Raw genomic sequence first — 11234 nt, 5'->3', positions numbered from 1 at the left:
GAAAAAACAGTGGCCCGCTGAGGCACGCTCTATGTATTTAAAAGACTTGGCACAACACGTACCAAAATGGGTGGTAGATGCTCTCTGAGGGGCTAGAGCAACAGCTTGCAGGTGGGCAGGAAAGACGGAGTAAAGAGAGCAGAGAGCCAGAGAGTCTGATGAATAAAACTGGTTGATGGCTTATCATCCAAGTCTGTTGTACACATGGTCATATTTATTAGTATAAAGTAGAACTGTGAAAAGTGTTTGTTTTTGTCAGCTTGATGCAAAGTTGATGAAGGGCCTCATATTTTTTCTTTACAGTGTTGGAGAGATGGAAACTTTTCAAATAAAGCAGAAACCTGTTTTGCTTGGAGTCCTTTGCAGAAAGTATAGAGTATGTCTGTCCAGCTTCCAGTACTTGGAGGGTCTGGTGGAATAAATCTTCATAAAGAGTTTTCTGTTTAAATAGATTAAGAATTAGGCCTTTAAATGATGTGGAATTAGGCCTTTAAATGCTATGCCATGTGCTATCCAGCACTGTGTACCAACTAGATTTTGGACCTGACTGTAAACTGATTTAAGCTACTCGACTAGTTAAGTTCAGTAACTTGTTTCTCCTGAGTTCATATCCGATTGACTAAGACCATAGTGACACCTTGAGATACGAGGGTAAGCGAGAACTGTGCTTTGTTAAGATATCTACTTGCACCATATTCATGGTAGTTCAATAATGGCCTAGAAACTTTGCTAGGTGCTGTGCAAACACATAGCACAATCTCTTTCCCCAGATTTTAGATTTATGAATAGGCACAAAATTTGGCTGAAATTTGCATCCACAAATGGCCAAATGCAAGTGAGAAGATCTGGGGAAAAGAATTAATAACAAAATGAACAAAGCTAAATGTGGCAAAGTCTCAACCATTATCAGATAATTGTTGCAGAGAATCACTCATCCGAAGGGATTTTTTTTTTAATTATAAGCCCATGCCAATGTATTTTTGTTCCTTTGATGATGTAGTTCCCTATTGACCTTCCACATCCTTCATACCATTTCACCTTGGCTTAATTAGGAGTGTGCAAAATGACTAGGATGCTGGTGCTGAACCTCTGCCTGGGATTGCAGGGCATATGAACATATACCCTGGGAGTATATAGAGCTGATCAGAAATGCCCTGCCATGGTGAGTCTCCAAAGAACCATGTCAGCTGGTAGAGATAAAACATCTCTGTGGAACAAGAAAAGGAACACTATGGCCCTTTATTTGGGGGGAGTACTTGGGCTGTCTCTCTGATGCTCCAAGGGGGCGAGCAAAGAGATGGCTATTGCATGGTCCTCCAGTTGCCATGTAATCAGGGTCACAGGCTCTCGGAGCGGGGAGCACAGGGAGTCACTCTCCCTGGGCAGAGCAACCCCAGACCTTTCCTCAGCCTGACCAGCTCTCACTGACTGTACACTAGCCCTTGGGAAACCCAGCACTAGAAACTATTTGGAGCTGTGATGCCTCAGGAGCAGGATCAGGCTGTCTAGCATACTGATTTGGGCTGGGTGACAAATGCTCAGCAGGATTTCTAGCTTTCTGCTTGTCAAAATGTCCTAAAGGTAGCAATGGTCAGATACTTGTGGACTTCTCCTGTTATCGGGCATTGTAAGGAACAGAGAGGACGTCAGACTGCCCAAGGGCGTTAGTCTGCATTCGGGAGCATGAATGTGGGTCTCAGGCGCAGTCACAGATAGCTGTGTATAAACTGGTCAATAAAGCAGGGCCAGGGCATGGCCCAAAGCACTGTCCAAAGCCGTTGAAATGTGAGCACTCTCCCAGGCACAATTTGGCTCGTGCCCACTACCCTGCTCCCAGACAAGCACAGGTCAGGTGAGAGGACATTCAGGGTTACCAGGGTCCATTTCCAAAACAGAGAGTAGAGCAACACAGAAGAGACAGCAGTGGCTTCTGCTCTGCTTGCCCTTTGCAGCCCTCCTGCACTGTCCCAGCAGGTTTTGCACCCTCAGACAGCCTCGTCCCATATTCCAGCAGGTATCTCCAGCTTCATGCTATGAAAGTACCACTCTGATGGGCTGCCATGCAGCCCTCAAGCTATTTCAGGTGCTTTGAAGTGGTTTCTACTTCTCACCCCTGGGCAAGGTACTAATCTTATCTTTGGGCTACAGGGAAACCTCCTGGGGTAAGGAGGAGCCCCAGGCCTGAGGGCTGTGTGGTTGGGACACAGCCAGTTTGCCCTAGAGGGCCCAGCCCTGAGCAATGTGGATACAGCCACTCCGCACCACTTTGCCTCAAGCCCCCAAAATGATCTTGTAGCATAGATGGGGACAGATCTGACTTTGGCCTCTCCCTGTATCTGGGGGCAAACCATCTCACCTCTGTGCCTCCATTAGGAGAACTCCTTCCTTCCCAGAAGTGATTTGAGAACTGGATGATGCTTGGGAAGGCTAACGTAAAAGCTAATTCTATGCTGTCTACCTTATCTTCCACTTGATAAACTAAAAAGCACATGGAAATTACCCTAGGAACAACATCTTTTAAGTAATCTCACTATCCCTTTGTCTGGGGAGTTTACTGTAAAACGGCAGGCTTTGGATCTTAATTTGCTGGGAACTGCAGTGATGCAATTAGCTAGAGCGATAACAGACTCAGTTCTGCGGATTCTTTGGAGAAGAGGAAGAATTTGCTGGAGAAAGAGAAGGAAAAGAAATCAGACAAAAATAATTTTTCCCCCGCAAGAAAACCTATTTGCTTAATATTTTAGCAATATAAAATTATGGAAGAGCTTTGTTTTGCATCAGATGGAATGCAATGCTCAATCCAAACTAAAATGTTTCATTGTTTAAAAAGGACACAATTTCTAGAAACTTTTTTTTTAAATTAAGTATTTCCATATTTTGAAACACAGTATTTTGAACTTTTTTTTAAGAAGCATTTCCACTTTCCTGATTTTTTTTCCTGATTTGGCTAAAGCAGCTCAAAATAGTTTCGGGCAACTCCTTATCCCCAGAAATGTGAATGCCCGGTTCACCTCATGAGCATGTTCTGCAGCTCCGGCCGGACCCTGGTGTGACCCAGTGGCATGAGGGTGGCACCGACGCTCCCGGGGAGGCACCGTGCTGGTCCCCCTCGCTTGGCGCGCGGAGCCCAGACCCCGCCAGCTGCGGGGAGAAGGGCTGCATGTGCCCTGCCGCTGGGCCTTGCCCCCACGGGACGCAGTGGTGAACACAGCCCTTTCGGGGGCTATATGAGCGTGAAAGGAAGAAAGTGTTTCTCTTGTCACTAGATGGCTCTATTTGCTTTCACTAAGCGCACCCGCTTTTCTTTTTGCAGCACAAAATAAGCAGCTGGCTGTGCGCGGTGGGGTCCCCGGGGCTGAGAAAAAGACAGATCTGGAGGGGTGGGAAAATTCACTGGGGTTTTGATGATGGTTTTCATTACGCTCTTGTTAATATCCCTGAATAAAGTAAATGCTATTGTGAGGAAACCCCAATGTTTGGAGATTTGTATGGGACAGCCTCCTTGGGGACGAGCTTCTGGGTTTTCCTCCTCTCGGACTGCTCCAGCAGCCGCTGGACCTCGGCCTCTGTACGGGCTTGCGGTGAGAGGCAGGAGTTTGGGCAGCTGCCAGGCGTTTGACTGAGGTGCCGGTGGGGAGTCGGGAGCTTTTTTCGTGCTCAGCGGAGGGCAGGAGGCTGAGGGGTGCCCACCGGGGAGAGAGCCGGGAGAGCACGGGGGAGACGGACGGGTGGTCACATCCTCGCCTTACAGTGTGCAGAGACAGTGCCCCGAAGCCCCGCGGGTGTTTGCAGTCCCAAACGCTTTTACAGCAAAAGCTGCACTTTCAGGTTTGTATGTCTCTGTGGCTAAAATGCTACTGCAGGTCTGATTTCGCACAGTAAAGCATATCGAGTTGTTTAAGGAAGGTTACTTTTCCAAGAAGAAAAACTATACGTTGAAAGAAATAAAACATATTCAGGGGCTCTGCTGTTTGCATTGGCTTAAGGCTGACTGTTTTATCAGCTGACAGATCTCTTGAGTGTTCAAGAGACGTTTGAAGCAAAATTCCTGCCTGGAAAAAGTTACTATCTGAGGATGTAATCCAAACCCATTAAAGACTGGGAGCATCTCTCTGCTGATTTCAAAAGGGTTTGAATCAGGCCCTGGGGAGCTAGTCTGGCATCTCTTCCCCACATAAGAGCCTTCTGCGCTCGGATGAGACAGTCCCTCTGAGCAACAACTACTGGCAGGAATATTTGCAAGATCACACCCTCCACTGCACAAGTGATACAAGAGACTAGTGATCATCGTGGTGGGAAAGGAAGCAAATTTGCTTATTTAGATAATTAACAGGCATTTGAGACAAGCGTTGCTGCATAGCACATTACTGGCAGACTAATAATTCTGTCTGATGAAGCAGCAATTATTATAATAATGTTATGGTCCACTAAAATAACTATTGCTCCTAGCCATTGCAGCCAGGAGAGGATGGGTGAAAGTATGCTTCTCCTTTCTCCAAGTAAACAGACTTCATGCCAGAGAGACTCCCTGAGGGATTCAGGGTAGGGGAGGAGGAAGGAGTCCTCCAGCTACTGTGTGGCAACTTCTGCTGTAACTGACCTTCAGAGGACGGCCTGTTTTTATGGCCACAAATAGCTGCAGGCATAATTTTGCACCTGCAATTTTGGTCAGATAGGTAACTGCCTTCCTTATTGACCTATGTAATTTGATGCCTTAAGAGGCCTGTGTTGCAAGCACAAATAATTGTGACTGATTAAAAAAGGTACCATTTTCAGGGCAAACACAATTCTAGGTATTATGTTGCTTCTGAAAATTGGCTGTGCCATGAGACAGGAAAGACTGATATCCCTGTAAATCTCATTTGGGCAGACCAGCTCCTTCCCAGAGTTATGTCAGCAGGACTGAGGAGTAAATTTGTTAACTTCAGGGGATTAGGATGGTGAAATGGAGAAGAGAATATGGGCCATTATGTTTTCACGTTGTCTTGTTTGGTCTTGTCTAATGGCTGTTCGAGCTGAATACTTGAGTAGATAAATCCTTCAGACTTAACTAAGCCAGGCAGGGGCAGGAAAGGAGGGAGAAGTTGGGTTTTTTTAGGAGAAAGGTCCTCAGCATGTCACCCATCAGCCCACAGCACATGAGAGGTTGTGCTCAAGGTGTTCTTCCCCCGGTATGGATCAGACACAACTCCTGGGGAACCAGCTCATGCAGGGCACTCATGCAATCTAGTTTAACCTAATTTCATGCAGGTGGGAAATCCAAAACGTGGCCAAATGTCAGTACTGTACAACTAGCTTGCTCTCCCTGACTGAGTGCTGCCATGCGAGCTCTGTGGCAAGCTCCATGGCAATCTGAGCCTTATGGAGAGAGGAGGGACGAGTGTCAGCTGGCACAGAAAAGCTCTTGGGGTGTTGTCAGGGGGGCTCCGCTATAACCCAGGCTGCCAGAGCTAGTGTGAGAGAGGGGCCTTGTGGTTTCACCCCTCAGCCAAGAGCAGATGCTGGGACCATGCCTGCTCCCCACCGCAGGGCCATGCAGGAGAGCTGAGGAGAGGGAGGACTTGCCCAGATGAGAGCATCCCTGGGAGGGAAGTCTTTGGGACAGCCTTCTGTAGTGGGGTCTTGTGGAGGAGAGGGTACCCCAGGGCAGCTTGGGGTCCTTCTCTCCACGAGGGATACCCTAAAGAGGATCTTAGGATTTTATTCAAGGTCTTGTTTTTCATCAAATAAAACAGGCAGGCTGGGCTAGCTGATGGGCAGGCTGACTGGGATTAGAGACATCTGAGGTCTACACCACACAGAGCTTCCATGTAACTTCATCACTTACAGTCCCTGCCTTCTGATGGTGAAGTCACCTACAGGTAATGCAAATTCCCTCTATTTATTCTGTTGTGGTATCAGTCTATCAAGAAATTCATTAAAATCTATTATGCCAGAGACTGAAAAAAAAAATCACCTGACAGGAGAAGGCTCTTACAAAAAACAAGTCTGATAGATTTATGTGCTTCTTGAACACAGGCAAAGCCAGTCAATAAAGTTCCTTGTGGCCTAAAAGCAGAAACATCTGTCAGAGTCAGCTTGCTAGGCTGAATATAGCAGCAGGAAAGCCCAACTGATTAACTCCATCCCCTTCCTAACATGTTTTTGTGTTTACCAGAAATCCCTAGAAAGGGCTCCTGAGGACACTGGCACCATTACAAGTCAGCTATAATTCTGTAAACAGAAAGATCAAGGAAACATTATCCTAACTGCAGTTTACCTCTGGTATCCAATTTGCATAATTCACACACACTCCATCTCCTATCTCCTAGCTGTGGGACAAACAAGCCTTTCTGTAATTTAAGAAAAGAGGAAGAGCCCAGGCTCTGATGAATAAGAGAATAAAGCTCTTGTTGAGTGGAGGAAAAGAGGGCTGGAGTGCAGGGGTCCATGTAATCTTGCAAGTAGGCTGGAGCTGAGGAAAACAGCACAGAAGATTAAAGCAATATTGTGAATGCAAGAAGCACTTTCCAGTGTGGCCAAGCTGATCCTCCTCGATGCAAACAATAATCACAGCTCTTTTTCTGGTACCCATACGCTTTTCATCCACATTCATTCTAATAAGGAAGGCAACCAACTCGCTGGGGTTTTCTCTTGATTGTTTTTTGATTTTTGGTCTTCTTTCATTTGTGTTTATAGTAATCCCATGGGATGAAATGCTTAAGGGGAACTGCCTTTGCTAGCCACTCCTCTGCACCGGACTGATATCAAGTGACAAGTAACTTTGTCTCTGACATGTGAGATAGATAGTACTAGGGTGACTGCCATGTTGGTAGGAATAAATGACGACCACATGACAAATAAGTCACAACATGTAATTTTAAGGATTGTATTAGGGAAATATGAAGAAAACAGCACAGAAGATTAAAGCAATATTGTAAATGCAGGAAGCACTTTCCATTGTGGCCAAGCTGATCCTCCTCGATGCAAACAATAATCACAGCTCTTTTTCTGGCCCCCACATGCTTTTCATCCCCATTCATTCTAATAAGGAAAGCAACCAACTCGTTGGGGTTTAACGTATCATGCCTTTTTGCCTCTCAGCCAAACATTTCTGCTACACACACATATATAATTCAATTAGAATAATATAAAATTTACTATTTAAAAGGGTACTAAGCAACTTTGATACCTTTTAATGAGTTTTAGTCAATTAATATGTTTTTTATTTTATGATTGAAAGTAACTGCAATTTAGAGCTCAGCTTAAGGTAACTTTTAATAAGTTTCTTCAGTCTGCCCATACCTGCATGCACAAAGAAACATTACTTTCACTGCTACATTTGGACAGACATAAGTAGTTAATTCCACAATTTGTAAGAAATTGCAAGAACTAGAATTTAAGTTGTGATGTAGATAATTTCCCAATACTATACTCCTGAAGACTCCTAAGGTTCACTCATCATTCAAGAATGACTACATTTCCTATAAGATACCTTTCAATTAATGCATGAAATCATAAAATTGAGGAGCCACACAATCAGATCGTCCTTGTCTTCAAACTCTGTCAGCATCCTGCGAGAATTTCTTTGTTGAAAGTGTCTCTTCATCATCTGCCCCTTCATCAACACTGAAGAACATAAAGGTTCCAGCTAGGCACTGGCATTAATTAATGTCTTCAACATTAGTACAAACATCTGGATAATATTTTGACATCCTTTCAACTGAAAAGTAAGGAGATAAACATTTTGTGAGGACATGCCTTAATATTCCTGTGTATTCAGTACTGTCAAAATGAAGTATCATCTGCAGTCTTGAAACCTGGTAATCAATGAGGGAAAAACTGAAATCTTTCACAGCCTTCAAGGTCAATGAGTTACCTGCAATGTCTTTTCCTGCAAGATGCCATATATGAGCTAAGCAAATATCTAGAAGCAAATACTTGTTCTCATTTCCCATTAATTTCTAGACAGAATGATGTCTTGAGTTAACATTAGCATCATCAGCTGCAAAGAGTGATACACTGTCACAGTCAAAAGACTTGTCCGCAGTACATCATTTTTGCCTTTTCGGATATTGCTACTGCAGCTTCATCGTGGTCTTGGAAATAATGAAGTAGACAATGGCTATTCCCCTTTTGACTGTATAAAAAATGATCAACAATCAAAAACACTTTGTTGTTTCCATGATTTTAGGCATCTATGGCCTAGTGAGAAAAAGCCCCTTTCAGCTAAATGTTTGTTTTTTTCTGGTGAGAGAGGACCTAATATATTGTTGGTATACCCAGAACGTCTTCCTAAAAAGATGAATTATCTCACCTGTAGGTGGACCTGGGAAAACTACAATATTTGCTTGCACAAATATCAAAAAAATCAGGTAATCCATGGGAATGATTATCGATCATACTACAATAGGTTTCCATCACGTCTGCAACAGGAATATTTTCACATTTCTAGTAATGAAATGCTAGAATTACTTCTTTGCTCTGTTCCATTTCCATCCTGTCTTATATGCCACAGTTCACCAAGCATAACCAAGAAACTTCTCCAGAACTACAGTGAATTTCCTCACAACTATTGCCATCTTTACTGAGCTATTCAACACCATTTTGCCACTAATTCTGGAAAGCAGGAAACTGCTTGTTTTTAGACATGTGTCTTGACTAGTTGCAGGAGTGTTGAAACCGCAATCATAGTCATGATTGCAAAACTTGAAGGAATATAATTTGACCTGCTAAAGACACATAAGTAGTATCTAGTGTCATTCTTAAGTCACAGTCACTCAGCTTCCCACATCCACTGCACCATGCCAAGGGACCTTAGATACAGTACCTCAAACAGCCAATATTTAACCTGCAAAAAAATCTATAGAAAGAAGTCATCTTTCAGTTTGAAAGGCTTTCTTATGTGGGGGAATCCTTCCTGCAGTTCATTTAAGTAGACCATAACTACTCTGCAAGCACATTTAAAATATATCTATTTGCATTTTAGTACATGTTAAAATCACTTCTGTGTAATGTTCACAAAAAAAATGTGAGATATTCAGACTAAATATGACTTTGTCTAGAATAGAATGACACGGTGGGAAAATGACACAGCTTTTGGCAGAAAAAGTGCAGTTCATTCGCTCAGAAGCTCTTCTGTGAAAAATGAGGCTCCACAGCATGCTATGCAGTCTTTCCTCGATTTTTTCTTAATTCTGGATAGATTCTGCAGACTTAAAGGTATCCTTTTATCAGAGTCTGACGGATTTATCCACCCTGGTTATTCCTTTTTTTCTAAGGGAGCCTCGTGCCTCAGTTCTTCTCTGTCTATTGCCCCTTCCCAGATCACAGATTATTAAAGGTCTCCAGTGGAAGTGTGGATCTTGTGTTGGAAACTTACATCTACTGACTTATTTCTCTCTCTTGCATTTTGTTTACCTCTTAGAGATCTCCCACAGTGGAATACCGCAAGACCAAATCTCAAAGGGAACCCACTGCTCTTTCCAGCTCTACTGCAGAAGTCTCTGAAATGCTCCCTCAGTAGTCGCCTCAATAGCTCAGAAGACAAAAAACAGCACAACACAGTGAAAATCCATCAGGCCTGGACTCTTCCTCTATGTATTTCCAAAGTTGGATGAGAATTCCCAGAGGACTCTGCTGAAATGTCTGCCTGGGACATCCAGGCCCCACCGGAAAGAAGTGGCCTGCTGTCACGTTTCTAAACCTAATATGCATGCCATGGTCACAGAAACTTGCAGCAAAACCCTATGTGATGAATATTTGCTCTATGTATGGCCAATGACATTTTCCAGAAGTTTTCTTCCTTGCATACTATTTCCTTACCTGTGCTAGAAAGGTCTGAAGTAATATCATCTTTTAAGAGGCAAATTCTCAAAAAGGGAGATTAATCACTTTTATCAATTTCAGGTGTGTTTTCTATTGTTATTCTGAGATAAGAAATCAGAGCAACCTTTACCTTTTGGTTAGTACTTGTCAAAAGCTGAAATTTCTTCAGGCTGACTTCTCTTCTGAAAGTAAGATGAAAATAAGCTGCATTTCTTGGCATTGCTTTGCAAGGGTCCAACTGCTTGATTCAGCCATCCATCTTAATCACACTAAGAATAAGAGATAAGAGACATCCCTCAGGGCCATGGTGATCTGTTTCTGGCCTGGTGTGATCCTGGTGCTCTGCCTGGCAGCTTCCTTTCCCCCCCCTCCCCTTCTCTTTGCCTCTTTGCTCTCCCTGCAATGCTTCGTGTGCGGTGGCTAGGCACCCTGTCCTTCTGTCCTCCTCCTCGTATCTCACTCCGCAGGTCCCCTCCTTTCCCTGCCAGCCCCTACATGATTGATTGCTGCCCCTTATCTCCCCCTGTTCCCTCCTCCCATTTCTCCAGCCAGCTCTAAGCACCACCATCTGCTCAGGCTTGTCCAGCTCTTGGGATATATAAAGAGAAGAAGGAATGGGAGCTTTTCTCCCAGGGATGGTTCCCTTGCTGCTATCCTGTGCCTGCTTTCTCCTCCTATCCCTCACACTTGCTCTCTGGGGAAAATTGCAGCAGATGGGGAGACCATGGGAGGCTGGAGGCCCATGCAGGGGCAGTTACATGTTGGGCACCAGGGAAGACCAGGAGGAAAATGCCCACAGGGAATACCCGGGGAATACCTGGAATTCCTCAATAAATACCTGGGGAAGTTTACCCCATTGCAAGGATTAGACACACAGATGTGACCGGGGTACCAGAAGTGGGAACCCCAGTTCCGTTGTTTTACCCTTGCATTTGGACAGACGTGTGAAGATGTGATTTCCAGGTCCCTAATGCTGGCTCTACAAGAGCTAGCCACCAGCTCTGCACCCTTGCTGGCAGTCTTGGTCAAGCCATGGGCAAATGGAGGAGGCAAATTTAGAGGACTGTCTGGTAAAATAAAGCACTCAAAATACTGCAAATCAGAGCAGATAATGGGATACTTCTGACATGGCAAGTCATGTAACAGGGAGGTGCTGTGCAAGGTACCAGATCCTCCCAGTTCAGTGAAGTACCATGTCCCCTCTCCTGAGCTGTGTCTTCTTGCAGCATGGGGACATGGTGTGATCACAGGCCAGGGTGACAAGCCGTCTCTGCCATGATATCCTGGTCAGGAGAGGGACCTCAGTCTGGGCTGCAAATGCCTGAATTGCACGTCAGGTTGTAGGGTGTGTGCTACAGAGGCTAATGCCTGGGTCTATGAGATAGCCCTGATCTATATCTGTGGCCAGCCAATGTCTTGCAGATCCA

At 44.5% G+C, this 11234-nt stretch overlaps 1 long non-coding RNA gene across 1 annotated transcript; it reads right to left on the bottom strand.

Moving 5' to 3' along the window:
• Window positions 1–6854: 6854 nt before the first annotated feature.
• Window positions 6855–10295, bottom strand: LOC135327165 (uncharacterized). Its single transcript, XR_010387300.1, has 2 exons — window positions 9938–10295; window positions 6855–7702 (listed from the first exon to the last, which is right to left on the bottom strand). It is a non-coding gene; the product is annotated as an uncharacterized LOC135327165 (long non-coding RNA).
• Between the last annotated feature and the right edge of the window lie 939 nt (window positions 10296–11234).

The sequence above is a fragment of the Dromaius novaehollandiae genome, chromosome 1, assembly GCF_036370855.1.
Source record: "Dromaius novaehollandiae isolate bDroNov1 chromosome 1, bDroNov1.hap1, whole genome shotgun sequence".
Taxonomy (NCBI): Eukaryota; Metazoa; Chordata; class Aves; order Casuariiformes; family Dromaiidae; genus Dromaius; species Dromaius novaehollandiae.
This window is presented reverse-complemented; position numbering and strand designations above follow the sequence as displayed.